The 16257-nt window shown below is 34.9% G+C and overlaps 1 protein-coding gene across 3 annotated transcripts in view; it reads right to left on the bottom strand.

Moving 5' to 3' along the window:
* LOC132796086 (uncharacterized) overlaps positions 1-15991 on the bottom strand; it is a 109724-nt gene extending 93733 nt beyond the window's left edge. The window contains exon 1 of one of the 3 annotated variants that reach the window (XM_060807133.1): positions 15761-15991. The gene's annotated coding sequence lies outside the window, so the exon portion shown is untranslated. Of the gene's footprint in view, positions 1-11878; positions 12625-15760 lie in introns of those variants that run through there. The other 2 variants (XM_060807128.1, XM_060807141.1) reach the window with 2 other exon arrangements.
* Positions 15992-16257: the final 266 nt, after the last annotated feature.

The following is a 16257-nucleotide window of genomic DNA, read 5'->3' as shown; positions in this document are numbered from 1 at the left end:
TAAATATTTTCAGAACAAAGTGTTCCAATATAAATATTTATTTGGAATTTCCCATTAATACTCTATTCTATTTTACGGAATTTATTTGCATATTTCAAAATATGTACATGAATCCATTTGAACTAATGCAATTGAAATCTATATAAAATTCAAAGATTTTTACTTGTTTAAATTTCATTTCAAGATTTTATGTTGATAAACTCTACTTCCATTGGTTGAAATATCCAGTTATTATTTTTATACACGCTTGAAATTGAGATCATCATAGCACAGTCAAAATTCGAACATATGCGACACGTTTGCCTTGTTCTGCTGCTGATTGACAAATATGCCTTGAAACTCTGACAAATATTATGCCCAAATGATTGTCAAAGAAAAGAGAGAGAAATAAAAACGAATCGCATGCAATATTTGGGCAGCCTAACTAGCCCCTAAATGCCCCAATGACTTGCAATACATGTGTAGCTGTCTATCTATCCATCGAGCTATCTATCTATCTATCTATCGGTCTGGGTATCGTTGTGTAGCTGACAGATACACAGATACTTGGATACAGCTACAGCTAAAGCTGATACTAGTTGTTGTCGTTGTTGTTAGACACCCCCCTGGCCTAAGTTTGGTATTTACCATGGTTACCATACTCTGCCTCGAGGGTGTGTCGAATTTCCATAGTTTATGGTTTGTATTTCTTTTTTTTCGGGGGTTCTTTTTTTCGGGCCGACAGGTGCACACACGTCTGGTTTCTCTTTACTTTTATTCTCAAACTAATTTCAAAGCAAATGCCATGCAATTGACTGATAAGAGAGAAGAGTCAGAGGGAGGAGAGGGGAACTCGCGTTGTTCGCGTGTCTTGGCTAATTTGCATAATATGGCCGTTAAGTGGCGGCAAAATGTAATCGAATGAGCTAGATAGGCACCTAAGGTGCCAGCTATTTTTATGGCCCCCCTTAACTGTAATTAGAATGTAACACAAACATTTTGGCACTCGCAACTTTAGACGTTCAACTGCTCATCAAAAATGAAAAAAACAAAAAGCAAACACAAAAATGGAAAATGAAAATGAAAACGTAACGAGTCTCAAACGTAATTTAAACCATGTCCAATTCGAAGCCAAGCAAGTGAGTGCAGCCCAAGGGGGAACTTGGACTCGTATTTTGTCACAACCTTTCTTGACCGTGTTAATAAAAATGGTGCTAGCATAACAATGTCAAGTTACTTGAGTACAAAATGTGTGCGTTTCTATGGCTATTCGAGAGTTTTCGGCAACTGTAAAGCACAACACAAAAATGTTGCCAAAGACAATGGGCCCAAAAGAATATATATAATATATTTTGTATCATTTCTATAGTTCAGTTCATTTGCTGTAAAAGCTTCGGCAGCTGCTTGCTCAGATGCTCTGATGCTCTGGCTCAGATTACCATTTGTGGCTGTAATTGAATTTGGTTTTTCATTTCGAAATGTGCTCAACTTAAAGATAAATCACAGCTGTCACAAAATGTGCTTTAAATAATGAAATGATGCTGATTTCATATAAATATAAAAAGAAACAACTATAAAGTAATTTGATATAAATAAATTATCGACTAGTCGCTGATGACTAAGTTAAGCTCTTCATAATAAGCAAATGAATAAAGTACAATGCTCAGTTGCTTTTCAACCATCAAGATGAAGGCATTACTTCTGCTCGCTTTGCTGCTTTGGATTACAAAGTTCGGGAATTCATATCGTGATGAAGAAAATACTAATAATAGAATAGTAACATCGAAGAACTTTAACTGCATTTCTGCCAAAATTGAAGAGGAATTCTTACAACGCGCTGAACGCTTCGAAGAGTGCTGTCAATTTTTTAAACGAATCAATTCTTCAAAAAGTTGCAAAATATGTGAAGAATTCTATGCAGAGCAAATTCTAATAGAGAAAGCGCATAAACATTGCCATTCAAAACTTCGCCGCTTACGACCATTTTGTAATAAAGATAAACTAACGGGCAAATGCAAGAGAATATTTTAAAATGTGTAAATAATATGAAAAATTATGTAAAATTATAAATATAAATATATGAAACGGAATACAAAATAATTAAAGTGAATTTTATATACAAGTTTTAGCCTAAGCACAAGTAATAGTTATTTTTTCAATGGAAGAAACTTAACAAAAACATTTAGGATAGCTACTGTCGAGTGTGCTCGACTGTGACATACCCGATACACACTTAAGAAAATCACATTGCACAAATATACCAAAAATATACCAAAAATACTAGAATATATCGAAGTCTTGACTGTGAGATACCCGCTACTCATTCTCAATAAGACTATATTCTGCAAATATACCGAAAAAATACCAACACGTTCTGAAGGATATATTGGGTATATTAATATAGTACTACATTCTAAATATACAATCAATAACTTTATATTCTACAAATATACCAAAAATATACCAAAAAAATACTAACATGTTCCTAAAGAGATATTCGGTATATTGTTATATTACTACATTCTAAAGATAAAATAAATTTTAGATGAATTTCTTATAAAAGTGTATTCATTATAACAAAAGACTCATTGTGAAAGTCAAGATTAAGAGTCACCTATTAAATTACGTTCAAAAACATTTAATATACAAATATATTAAAGTGTAATGTAAAGTTCATTCAGTGTATTTTTGTCAATGCTAATTTTGTGAGTCACTTAAGAAAACATTGTTAAACGTTAATAACAATGAATAAACAAAGTAATTCATATAAAGCGTTGCATATATAATATTTCTTCTAAGCATGACAAATGATTCGATAAATTGTGCGGTTTATAAACCTCATTGACGCATTTAATGAACTCAACTGCGGCTTATGCATAATTCACCCATCTTTAATTAACTAGTAGCTTATACATCAAGCTTCAGCTGTTGGGCAAAATCAATTGATAAATCAAATGCGCAATGTATTTTGTTTTAATTAAGCGAAAACAAAACTTGCTGCGTTGCCAAATCGATTTCAAAACTATACTCGCTACATAAACAAAACAAAATGCTATAAAAGAAAAAGGGCGATGACGATGATGAGTAAGAGGAAGAGGAAGAGAAGGCCATAAAAAGAAGGGGCGCATAAAAAATCTCAGCTAATAAACTAACAAGAGGCAAAGCGAAAATTTATAAACAAACTGCTCGATTCTTTTTTTTTCATTTTTTTATATACACTCTCTAATTTGTTTATTTTGTGCTAAATGCACAGCAAGAAATAACAGCAACAACAACAGCAAGTGTACAGTGAGTGCCATAAAAAATCAACAGCAACGTTTGCAAAGGGGGAAAATTTGAAAATTTATAAACTGGGGGAAAAGCTGTTGCAAGCGAGCGAGAGGCTTGAATATTTATGCAAACGTCAATGCAATTGAGTTTTTGGTGTTGCCAGCCAATAGTATTTTATTACAAATCATCCAACACATACGCCACACACAGACACACTCGCTCACACTCGCTCACACTAGCTCACACTTTGGCGTGCCAAATTGATATGTAGTCAGGCAACGTGACGTATGAGTGATGATGCCTGCGCCTATGGGCACTATGTAAACATTCCCTAGCTGCCAGCGAGTAAGCGATTGTGTGTGTGTGTGTGAGTACTCACAGCATATGATTGCCATGCTTGATGTAGCGCCACTTGCTGGATTCGAAATTAGGTTGCAGTTGCCAGTGTTGCCGCGGTGGCGCCTCATTCAAAGGCTCCACAAAACGTCAACAAATCAAACCAGAGACTTTGGCACTAGTCACACTTCTCTCTCTCTCTCTCTCTCTCTGGCCCTGTTTATGCACATTAGAGGCACTTGAGGCTGTGTCTATGATAGACAACTGACTGCCTGACTGACTGAATGAATGACTGTCTGCCTGAATGAATGTTTGCTGCACACATTTTGCCCATATTGATTTGCATTCGTATCTATTCGATTGATTCTCCTTCTCCGCTCCCCTCGACACACATCGCTTCATAATTTATTTGATTGATATGGCTTTTCAGCTGTGCCGCATTTGGCTTTGGCCTATCATACAATAATTTTATAAATTATCTGGCATATGAGGCAAAAGGCAACGAGACCTCCATTTGATTGCCGCTAATTTGACTGTCAATCAATGGAAAATGTTGTTTTTGCATTTTTCTACCCATCGCTTTTTCATCATTTTGTCCCCATTTCATGAAACATTTGTTTATTGCCCTCTTTCGATATTTTTTTCTTATTGTTATTTTCTCTATTATTTGATATTTTCGCCTGTTTGCCGTAGCGTGTTTAATTCTCATGTGTTATGCATGATAATTCGCAACATGCATTTTAATTCTGTTTATGCATAAAACCAACTTATTTGCCCAACATATGTATTTTTTTTACAGTTACTCGGATTAGTTACAATAGCTTTTCCATACGTATAAATATATATATGCATTGATTGTTTAACTGTGTCAGCTTTATAAATAGATGGATATTCAGCGTGTCTATGTAAATAGATTGAAACAACTGCCAGAGGAATTGCGGTTTTTAACAACTCAACTTTTTAATCTATGTCAGCTAAAAATTACAGAATTGTACTGTTGGCTTCAAATTATTGCAAAAAAAATTGAAACAAAAACTTTCTTCATCATTATTTGCTCTCATTTTCATTGTGGATTTATTTTATATTTTGTATTTGAAAGAAGAATTAATCAAAGGCAATTGGAATAAAACATTATGTGAAGGCTTCACCAACAGTTCAAAATATATAACTAGTATTTCATTTTTATATAAAAATATGTCAAAGAATAATTTGATAAGTATCTGCTCCAATATTTCTGTAAATTTGTGTTACATTTATTTTTTAAGTTTATCACAAATTGAGCATAAAAATAAATGAAAACAAAAGTTATTTGAAGACTTCAGAAATAAACCTACTTTTCTACCAAAATTAAAAATGTAAATGAAAACAAATTTGAAGAAAAATTTTGTCAAACATTTCTTTAACTATTTCTTCAAATTTCCATGATATATTTTCGTAAGTATTCCACAATGAAAGAAGTAAAAGAAGTGAATAAAAAAATGTAAAGCAATTATAAATATAACAATTAACTTTTCAACTACAAAAGAGTTTACAATTTGAATTTCAGACGACAATCTGTGTTTAAATAATTCAGAGTGTGTGTAAAATAGAGCTGCCTCTTTGGAACACTTTTGGAAACGAGCTCGCTCTTACAATTTTCAGGCACTTGATGTGAGTACTCGTGTTTACTGTGTTTATTGAACGTACCTAGAGGTTGCCCTTGAGTGCAAAGGGCCACTTGACTGTGAGTGGCAGAAGCGAGGGGAATGTATTAAAAATTGAACTGGGCAAATGAAAATGTTGTTTAATTAAAACTATGTTAATATTTTATCAATGGGAAAATGGGAAATGGGAAATGAGAAAATGTGAAGCAAACTAAAAACAAATCTCGACTAAAATTTTCATCATCAATGTATCTAACAAATGAATTTCGATTGAATGCAGCACTTAATGCATACATTTTTCAATATACTCATTTGCCACACATTTTTATGGCCCATATGGATGTGTGGGTGTGTGTTCAAATTTGTGTGTGTGCATAGGGCAAGTTCAACTTAATTGCCTGCACGATATTTGTCTTTCATTTTATGATTTTCAGCATGCGAGTAAGTATTTTTAATGAATTGCCAGAGCAGAGTCAGAACCAAAAGCAAAGGGCCTAGACAATTGGGAATATGCCATAAATTTCGTCGAGATTTTTCTCTCTCTCTCTCTGTATGTGTGTGTGTGTGTGTGTGTGTGTGTGTGTTTTAGTCATAGAAACGGGCATCAATTATGCATGACAACCCTGGCATCTCAGGAGTGCACAACCCATTGTTGTCGACGTGCTTTTAAGTTTTTCTCTCTCTGTGCTTTGTTTTTACTTCTATTATTATGAGCAGTACACGACGACGAGTCAACTATACTACACACACTCACACACACACATATTTATGTTATACTTGAACATATCATCGTCGATGCCAGGCCATCAATAATGCAATTACAATTTTCGTGTACGCCACAAATTGTTGGAAAACGAAATAAGAGTGAAAACAATTTAAACCAGACAAATGCAGCAATTCATAATGCAGAATCTTTCTTTCATAACTAGACCTCAAAGTTAAAAAATATCAAATTAATAAAAAAAAAGGAGTAACAAATAAATACTACGCATACAGTGGCTGAAAGTATCCAGCAAAATTATAACTGACATTAAACTAATAAAAACGTTTGCCTTTAATTTACCACAAGAGGCTAAAGATTGATTTATGTTTCTTCTCATAAGACGAAGAGCTAAGAATGATTGTTAAAGGTCACCATTAGAATTCACGGAATTTTTAATTAGAAATTATAATAAAAGGGAAAACTTGTCCAAAAATTTTAGATATGAAAATCAACATTTGTATTATGCGAAATATAAAAATATCCCATAAATGACAATTAATTTATCACAATTAAGGCTCCACATATAGAAACAGCCCCTTTTAATTTCCAATTTTCCTCAGCAAGCTTCTTAAAATTTGCAGAAAGCTTCCCTTGATAATGACTAAGAAAGTTGTCAACTCCTGTGCTTATTTTCTAATCCAGTTGAAAATGAATCAGTGCTCATTTAATGAATAATAAATCAGAGGACTTCTAGAGAATTTTGAAAGCACATGAAAGCTGCAGAAAGCTTATTACATTTTTCAAGAAGCTTAATTTAATGAGAAAATCGGCAAATCATGTGCTTATTTTCTAATCCAGTTTATAATGAATCAGTGTTAATTTTATGAATAGAAAGTGAAAAAACTTTTATAAATTTTACTAGGATTGGTAGTGAATCTTGCAAGTACATGAAAGCTGCTTTATTACATTTTTCAGGAAACTTAATTTGATGAGAAAGATGTCATGAATCAGTAATAATTGTATCAAAAGAATATAAATCAATCAAGTCAACTTTGCAAGCACATTAAAGTTTGCTAAAAACTTCTCTTTTTGCTAATTTACTAAGAACGTTTCTCAGGCTCGAAACTATCTGTTGATTATAAGATTTGAAATTAACAGAAGATAATAATAAATTAGTATGAATTGAATGAAAAGAAAATGAAAATTGAGCTGGAATCGCTTTAGAACTTTGCAAGCACATTAAAGCTTGTAGAAGCAAACAATTTGATTAAATTCATTTGATAAGAAAGTCATCAGAGTTCGAACCGTGTGCTCGACATAATTCCCCATTGGCGCAGCGAAACTAATCGAATATTGAGCGGTTGCTGTCAGCCAGTGTCATTGCAGCATAACCGCCATGTCCATCAACAACAAACACAGTGGTAGACGAAGGGCAGAAAGAGAGAGAGAGAGAGGGCGAAAAGGGTAAAGACGATGTCGATGACGTTGCTTCAACTGAGTAAATGAGTTAACCGCAAAATGTCAGTGTTGAACTAGTGCACCTCAAGGCTCCCCTCCCTCCTTATTCCACCTCCCGCCTAAAAGCCACAGACACGCACAGCAATTTGTGGGGATCTTGAAGGGGTAAACAAAGGGCGAGAGTGGAAGTCATATGTGTGTGGCGGAGGGAGGGAGGGAGGGGAGTGCAAATAAAATCAATCAATTTGTATGGCAAAGCAACAGCAACAGCAGCAGCAGCGTCTAAGTGCATAGCGACACTGAAATCTATTTACCAGAGTGTTGAGAAAAGTTCAAAGAGTTGGAGAAAGTCAGCGAGAAAGAAAGAGAAAGGGAAAGGGAATATTCACACGCCCCCATCAGTTATGCTACTAAGGGGGACACACTTCAAGCGTGTGTTTGTCTGTGTGTGTGTGTAATTAATAAACATGCCGAAAAAATGTAGCTCAAGTGACGATTGATTTAGCAGCTGAGCTGTGACTTCAAATTCAACTCCAACTCTAGCTAGGACTCATTGAGAAAACCGCATTGGAAATTCACTCGAAATGAAGTCAAATAAAAGTCCATCAACACGCGCGAGAGAGAGACAGGGAGAGTCAGCTCATCAAATGTATCTGGCAGATACATTTTCGTGTAGCGCATCTTCGACAGATGTATTGAACAATTGCCAAAGACAAATTGCCTGTGTCTCGCTCTAATTTTAAGACAACGATGCGCAACGTCGTCTGTCTTTTGTCTTTACTTTAATTTGTCTTTGCCGTGGGAGTCGAAAAGTTTCACACGGCATTTTTTTTACCACGTCTGGCTTCGATTTTGGGCCAATTGATTGGCGCACGTTTTGCGCGTGGCGAGACAAGCCAAAGCAACAAAAAAAAATAAGATAAAATATATATAAACCACGTATAAAAAATGTACTTGTATTTTCCTTTTGTTTTTATACCCGCTACCCAATATGTTAGAAGGGTATTATAAGTATGCGCCTAGATCTCTGAGACTATAAGGGATAGAGAAATATGAGAATCATTTGGCTGACAATCTGGAAAATATCATTTCCAAGGATATACCAAATATAGCCGTTAGTGTAATTTGAATATTTATGCAGTATATTATTTGGTATATTTTAGGAATTATACCACAATGTTCTGCTTATATACCAAATACGCTCTTCGGTATATTTTTAGTATTTTTGTGGTATATTGCTTGGTATATTTCAAGAATAATGTCTTTTGTCTACATACCAAATAAGGCCTTTAATATATTAAAGTATTTTGCGGTAAATTGATTTGGTATATTTTAAGAACAATACCACAATGCTCTGTTTTTATACCAAATATTATCCTTGGTATATTTTAGTATTATTGCGGTATATTATTTGGTATATTTCAAGAATAATATCACACTCGTTTGTCTGCATACCAAATAAGGCCTTTGATATATTACAGTATTTTTTTGGTATATTAATTCGGTATATTTTAAGAACAATACCACAATGGTCTGTTTATATACCAAATATACTCTTCGGTATATTTTTGTATTGTTGCGGTATATTATTTGGTATATTTCAAGAATAATATCACACTCCTTTGCCTGCATACCAAATATGGCCTTTAATATATTACAGTATTTTTGTGGTATAAAATTGATTTGGTATATTTTAAGAATAATACCGCACTGGTTTGCTTATATACCAAATATACCCTTCGTTATATTTGAGTATTTTTGTGGTATAATACAGCACTGTTTTGCTTATATACCAAATATGACTTTCGGCATATTTTAGTATTATTGCGTAATAATATTTGGTATATTTTAAAATTAACACCGTACCTTTTGGCTTTTATTTACAATGGGTAGCGGGTATCTCACAGTCGAGCACACTCACACTTTTTTTATGGGTCTGATTTGGCAAAACCTAATAGACGAAGCAGAGACAGGAATGCATTTGCCTGAGCATGAAACATTTTCCTTTTAACATTTACATTTTCAATTTTTCGCTACCAGTTTTTGTTTTTGTTTTTGTTGGTTGGTCTGTTTTCCCATTTTTGGTTTTTTCTCATCTGCGCTTCAATTTTTATTGAAATGCGGTGACTGCGAGTGTGTTGTTGTTGTCGGTGTTGTTGTTGTTGCCTCAACAGCACTTTGTGGGTGCTTAAAACAGCTGACAGGCCCCACTGACAGATTGATGAATGTTTATGCTGCCTTTTCGACCGTCTCGTCGTCGTCGTCTCCCTGTTATTTCAGCCCTCTACTTCTACTATATCGAGTATATTTCTCTCAATTTTAATGAAAATATTTTGGAAATGCGCTATTTTCATTTGCACACAGCACAGCACAGCGCAGCGGCTGTTGCCAAAGATTTATGGCACAAACACCCGCAGTAGATAGAAGATACAACGACTCGGGGTCTCTTCATCTTGGCCCCTTTCGGCCATCAGGTTAATTTGTTGTGAGCCTAATAGCCAAACAGCAGAGATGCTAGAGATCGTTCGAGTTGTGTTAAATCGTTGACAATTGGGATCAATTTGGCTCGATCTTCTCCACTTTGCTTTTATGAGTGTGTGAGGCAAGCGAAGAGTGTGCCACATGCATAAGTCAAGGGCTTTGTTTAATGCTCAACTCATGAGCATTAGCATTACATGGGTTATATGGGCGGGTCTTGAGAAGGTCAAGCTCACATATTAGGTCAAGTCAATTAGAGAGCGTGTAAGAGAAAGAGAGGGAGAACAAAAGAGTTGCAGCCACTTCAAAAGCGTTGCACTTTGTGACGCAGGTAAAAGATCAAAGCGTTGGCCAATGAATAAGATATGGAAAATACTTTAAAAAGTTTCTAATTTTTAAATATATTCCAGCTTGCAAAGAAATTTTTTTAAAATATGTTTACACTGTAATATATTTATATGTTTGCTTGTATATGTGAAGACATTATTTGAAATATATATTTCCACTGTAAAAATAAAATTTGTTTAAAGATCATTTCTGACAGAAGATTAGTTTTATTTCACTACACTCTATTGATAAAGAATTTAAGAACTGCGACAGATAAACTCTTAATTCTTTGAAAAATATGTGTGACAGCTGATAAGCTTACAATAAAAGAGTTTAAGCATCCTTTCAGCCTTTAAAGTATAAATAGATAAACAAAAAAATAAACAGAAAAACAATATTCCAAAAAAATTGACTAGAGAACATTAAAAAAGTAAGACTACAATCGAGTGTGCTCAACTTTGAGATAATCAATCCGTATTCCATCAAAATATACCAAAAATATACCAAAGGCTCTATATGGTATATCAATATAGTATTACATTTTAAATATACCGTAAAAACCAAAAAAAAAAATTGGAATCTTTTTTAATTTGAAATAAAAGAAGCCAGCTTCACTAATTATTCATCTTTCATTTCATTGTTTTATCTACTTAACCCGATTTCTTTTTAATTCTTTAATTATCATTTTTAGATTTACTTAACCCATTTTTTTTTAATTTTTAATTATAATTTTCACGTTTACTAAATGTTGATTTATCTATAAAGTCAATGAGAACATAATCTATTTTTTTCTCTAATTTCCTTTCTCGCCCACATTTCCATTCAATCTTAACCTAATCGCTGAGCTATTCAAATTAGATCTTGTTTATGGATTAAAGCTGTAGATAATGTTTTCATTTTTAGAGCTAATTTTCCAGCTGTTCGTCACACATTCAACACCTTTTTAATGCCGAGCTAATCTAATTGAAATCTCAGCTTAGGATCGTTTATTTAATGGAGACATTTCTAGGCAAAGAAATGTTTAATGAAATCAGATCAAACTTTTAATGGGCAATCTATTGTTATATTCCGTTTTTTTTGTTCTCATTTTAATGCTTGTTGTGATGACTAGAGTTTTTTCTATGCAGACAAAGTAAAGGGCAGTGAAAAAGGGTTTCAAAAAATCTTTCGCTAGAAAATTTCTTCCTTGCGAAATGTGTAAATAATCGAGAAAAACTTGTGGAAAGCCCACGCACACACACACAGAACACAGCGACAAAAACAAATAACAGCAGAAGCTGAAAAACAAATATACAACTGTTGAAAATCTCGCGCGGAAAAATTGGACGCATTTGCTGACCCAAAAAGACAAATGACCGAGCAAAAAAAAAACCCAGAAAAAAGAAAATAGAGAAACAAAAGGGACAACAGCCGCATTGGGGATACAGGGATACAATATTTTTTTGTATTATTTTTTTGGAGCAGGGAACAGTGTTTATTTTAATGCAAATATTTGTTTATTTTTGAATGGCAGCGGCTTCTATTTTTTTTGGTTGTTCTTTCACAAGAATGTAAATTTCTGGAGAATTTGCTTTATCCAACATTGTTGTAACGTCCACATGCTTTTTTTCGCGGATTTAACTACAAGATTTTTCTTGTATTTAATTTAATTTCCTTTAATAATTTACTTATGCAAATTTCTCACCTGGAACTTCTTTTTTTTTCTCAATTTTCCTTGTAGTGGATTGAAGAGAATTTTGTTCTGTTTTCGGGTTTTTCTGTTTGGCTTTTGATTGGGCCGAAACTGATAAATGAGCGATTTAAATGCTAATTAATTGTTAGGCACACAATCATATACAAAATACACAAGCTCATACACTCACTCACACACAGACACTAGCTCACACACACAAAGAAGCTGATAGAAGCACGAAATGAAGCTCAAGCTCAGAAGCAGTGTGAGCGAGATGGGGCGATGCAAAACAAATTTGTGAACGATTTTTGTCTCGTTTTAATCTGAGTTCATTTATCAACAAATGCGCTTCATTTGGTTATTTCGGTTAGACGGTTATTCGATTATTCGGTTATTCGTTTGCCCTTTTGTTGCGCTTTTCCGATCGGCAGCATCTTTGATTAATATTTTTTTTTGGATTTTTCGAAATTCAAATCACAAAACCGTCAAACGGCGGCACACAAAACGCACACACACACACGACTGCAGCGGCTGCTGCTGCTCAGCATCACGATTACAACGAACACACGAAGCTGAGCCGAAGCCAACTGTAAATTTTTTGGGCTGTCGCAGCACCAGAAATAGTAGAACACACAGCGAAGTAATAGCGAGAACACTGATACTGGGGACTGATAATACACACAGTGCGTTTTTTTTTTGGTTTTGGGTTTTTTTTGGGGTACGGCGTCCGTGACTGACGTTGCGTTACGATGTACGCGTCGTGAAAGACTGAATCAGACTGAATCATACAAGTATAAGCATAGGCAAGCCAGACAGCAGCACCCGATGTGCATTCGGCCCAGCACACGAAGTGTTCGGCTGGATGAAACGAGGCGCAGACACGAGCGCATTGCAGCGGCTTTTATGCTGCGGCCCAACAACAACATGGAACTGACATTGCCGAATGTTGCGGGTGTTTGGCGTGCACTGTGCCGCCATCTAGCGCATTTTTCCAAGTACTACACTCTTATACGCTGTTAGCGACTGTTTAACAGTGCACAACTCTGTTGTGCATGAAACACGCGCCAGTTTGAAGAGGGGAAACACAGCAGCCGTCAGCTGTTAAAGGGATAACAACACTTCCTGCTGGATTTGTTCGTTGTAATTAATTTCTGGTCTAGATGCAGCCCACAACAAAAAGTAGAGCACAGCCAGGCAACAACGGGAGCAACAACAGCAACAACAACAACAACAACTACTGCACTAATACAAACATTCACCCAATGTGGAGATGCAATTATTTAAAAAGGCAATAAAAACAGTTGAGCCAACGGCTCAGGGGAATTCACAAGGATCTGGTTGAACAGTGTAATAAGTGTGTTCATGTGTGAGTGTAACATTGTGTGTGTTTCAAGTCGATGCTAATCCTTCTAATAGTCTAGAATGCGTTATCTGCAGAATTATCCTTTTAAACTATCTAGTAAAAATATCTGCTAAACATTTCAAAAATAATAGTGGAGTATTGGAATTAACAGAAGCACAATAAACCTCTTATAAAATCTGATATTATTTAAAATTTAATTTAAGCAACTATAGGTTAAATTTCTAATGAGGAATCTGTTTGTTTATATATTTTCTTGATATTCTGAAAATTTCATAACGATCAGACAGATATTAGACTTAAAGAAACTAGATAGAAACATAAATAAAAGTATAGCTGAAATTTCATTTCGAAAATCTATTCGTTTCTATATTTTTATGATATTCTCATAACTTCAGGGTTATCAGAAACAAATCGGTAATAATTTAAACGAGTGTATAGTCCATTATTTTAATTTTAGATTCTAACCTTTTTCACATTTTCATGATATTCTGAAAATTTCAGAACGAGTATTCAGATATTAGACTTGATAGACACACATAAAATGTAATTTCGTTTGTGAAATCTATTCGTTTTTATATTTTTATGATGTCCTCATAATTTCAGGATAATTGAAAAAAACTTAGAATATAAAAACAAATGTATGTATATTACAATTTTTAATTTTGAAACCTATTCTTTTTCATGTTTTTTTAATATTCTTGAAATTTCAGAACGATCATATAAAATTAAACCTATAAAACCTAAAGATAACATACTAACTAAGACTCTAGATCGTTCTTAAACTGCCCAGAAAATATTCCTTAGAAAGAAATATTAGGAAACTTTTAATTAACTTGTTGGATTACAAAATACTTTCATTTTGAATGCATTCTAAAGGTTTTTCTTTAAATTATATATATTATATTTCTTTTCATAAGTTTAGAACTAATAAACCTTTTTTGAGAAACTTTGAGAGAAAAAAATAACTAGTTTTATTTTTAGAAGCTCATTTAATGAAATTACTAGATTTCTTTTTTAGAAGCTTTGAGAAACCTATTTTTTCCAAAATATTCTGGATATTTTTAACGACTTTCCTTCTCTTCTTATGTAATATTCTCTACTTAACTACTTTCCTACTTTTGTTATGTAATATCCTCTGCCATTTAGCATACATTATGTTGCCTGAAACACAAGCAACTACTGGGAAAAAGAACTGTTATCAGCCTCTTGTCGATAATATGCACAGCGGGCATCAATCAGAGTAGCTAACGTGTTTTTTTTTTGTTACCTACATTGTTAGCTGCCACTAAGCTGACTGCATCTTCCTCTCTGCCCAATGCATTTCCTCTTTCTCTCTCTCTCTCTATAGCTTTCTTGCTTTAGCTGTTTGTTGTGTTAGGCGGCACACGCCCATAAAGCAATTTGCTAGTCGCATAAAGACCCAAGACAACAAATATAACACTTAATTGTATTAGCAGGCACAGAACGAGGCTAAAGTCCGAGACAACCCAATCTCAGGTCAAGAGCTACCGAAACGATGGCGAGGGAGAAGGACGCAAAGGGAAGAACGTTATGTGTTTGCTTTAACAGTTAAGAGACGGGACGGACAAACAAATAACGCAAGACAAAAGGCGAGTTGATGTCCGAGGTTCGAGCGTTGTCCTCGCACACACATTTGATTGATGATTTTATGACATTGTTTACTCAAGTGATGATGAGCAGAGCCAGCGGCTTGGACAGCACACAAAACTACCAGAGATAACAAGAGAGAAAGAGAGAGGGAGAAAAGGAGATGCGTGTGTCCTTTTGTCGAGTCCTGGTGTCGAGTGCGGCTGAGATTTCAAGAAGTCTGAGGCAACAATTTCAATAATTTTTCGGAGCCCGCACACACTTGGGCCCCGTTGATTGTTTTCCCTGGAATGCTATCAATCTTTTGCTTATTAGGGATAATATTACAATTATATGTAAGTGAGATAAACAAGGATAAGCACTCTCAAGTGGCAGCCGAGAGCAGCCTTTGATCTACTTAAGAGAAAGAGCAGCGGCTCAACTTTAGTGTAAATAGATATTCAAACTGAGACTGAGTGCACGATTGATTGACAAATTGACAGGACATTGCAAGCGTCTGACTTTGGCCTTTCGCTGGAAAAAGTTGAAGACTGAGATAGAGATAGCGAGTCAAGCGACTTCCTGTCTCTTCCTGTTCGTTCATGCCTGCTTCAACCTGTTTCAATTTAGTCATAAACTATTAACACAGCCCGCAGTTAAACGCTTTGGAAGACGAAGCCGAAGCCGAAGCCAGGAAGCCAGCTGTTCCCTGACCACACTTTCGTCCTGTGTGTGTTGTTCCTTCTTTTGTGTCTGCTGTTTGATGATAAATTAGACCTGGCCAAATGCACCTAACGAAACTCTGAACACAGGACACAGCACGACGAAAAAAAAGAAAACGTTATAAAGAGCACACAAGCATGCCACTACCTCCCTCTCTTTCCCTCTCCCCGTCCCTCTCTCTTTTGTAGGCTGCCTTTGCGGCTCTTTAGTTTGGCATTTACCTGGCTCGTTTTTTATTGCTTTATTATGAGCTCGACTGCTGGCTTGGCTGCTTCAATGGCCCAGGTCAGTCTGTTGTTTATGCTGGCCCAAAAAGCATGCCCATCACATGGCTCTTCACCTCACTCTTTGTGCTCTTGTTGTTGTTGTTTTGTGTTGCCAATTGGCAACGCTCCAGCGTCAACACATCACATCACATTTTGGTCCTGCACCATTTAGTTTTTCTTTTTTTCAAATTTTTGAAGCAGCTGGCGACAGTTGCTTGGCAATTCATTTGTATCTGAAAACAAATAATCACACAATTAGTTTCAATAATTAGTCGAAAATAACTATTGATTAAACTACTTTTAAAAACAAGTAAGAAAGCTACAGTCGAGTGTACTCGACTGTGAGATACCCGCTACCCATTTTGAATAAAAGCTATATATTTTGCATTATATTTCTCAAAATATACCAAATATACTGCAAAAATACTAAAAAATATACCAAATGGTATATG

The sequence above is a fragment of the Drosophila nasuta genome, chromosome 2L (genome assembly GCF_023558535.2).
Source record: "Drosophila nasuta strain 15112-1781.00 chromosome 2L, ASM2355853v1, whole genome shotgun sequence".
Lineage (NCBI taxonomy): Eukaryota > Metazoa > Arthropoda > Insecta > Diptera > Drosophilidae > Drosophila > Drosophila nasuta.
Note: the sequence above shows the minus strand (reverse complement) of the source record. Positions and strands in the feature narration are given on the sequence as shown.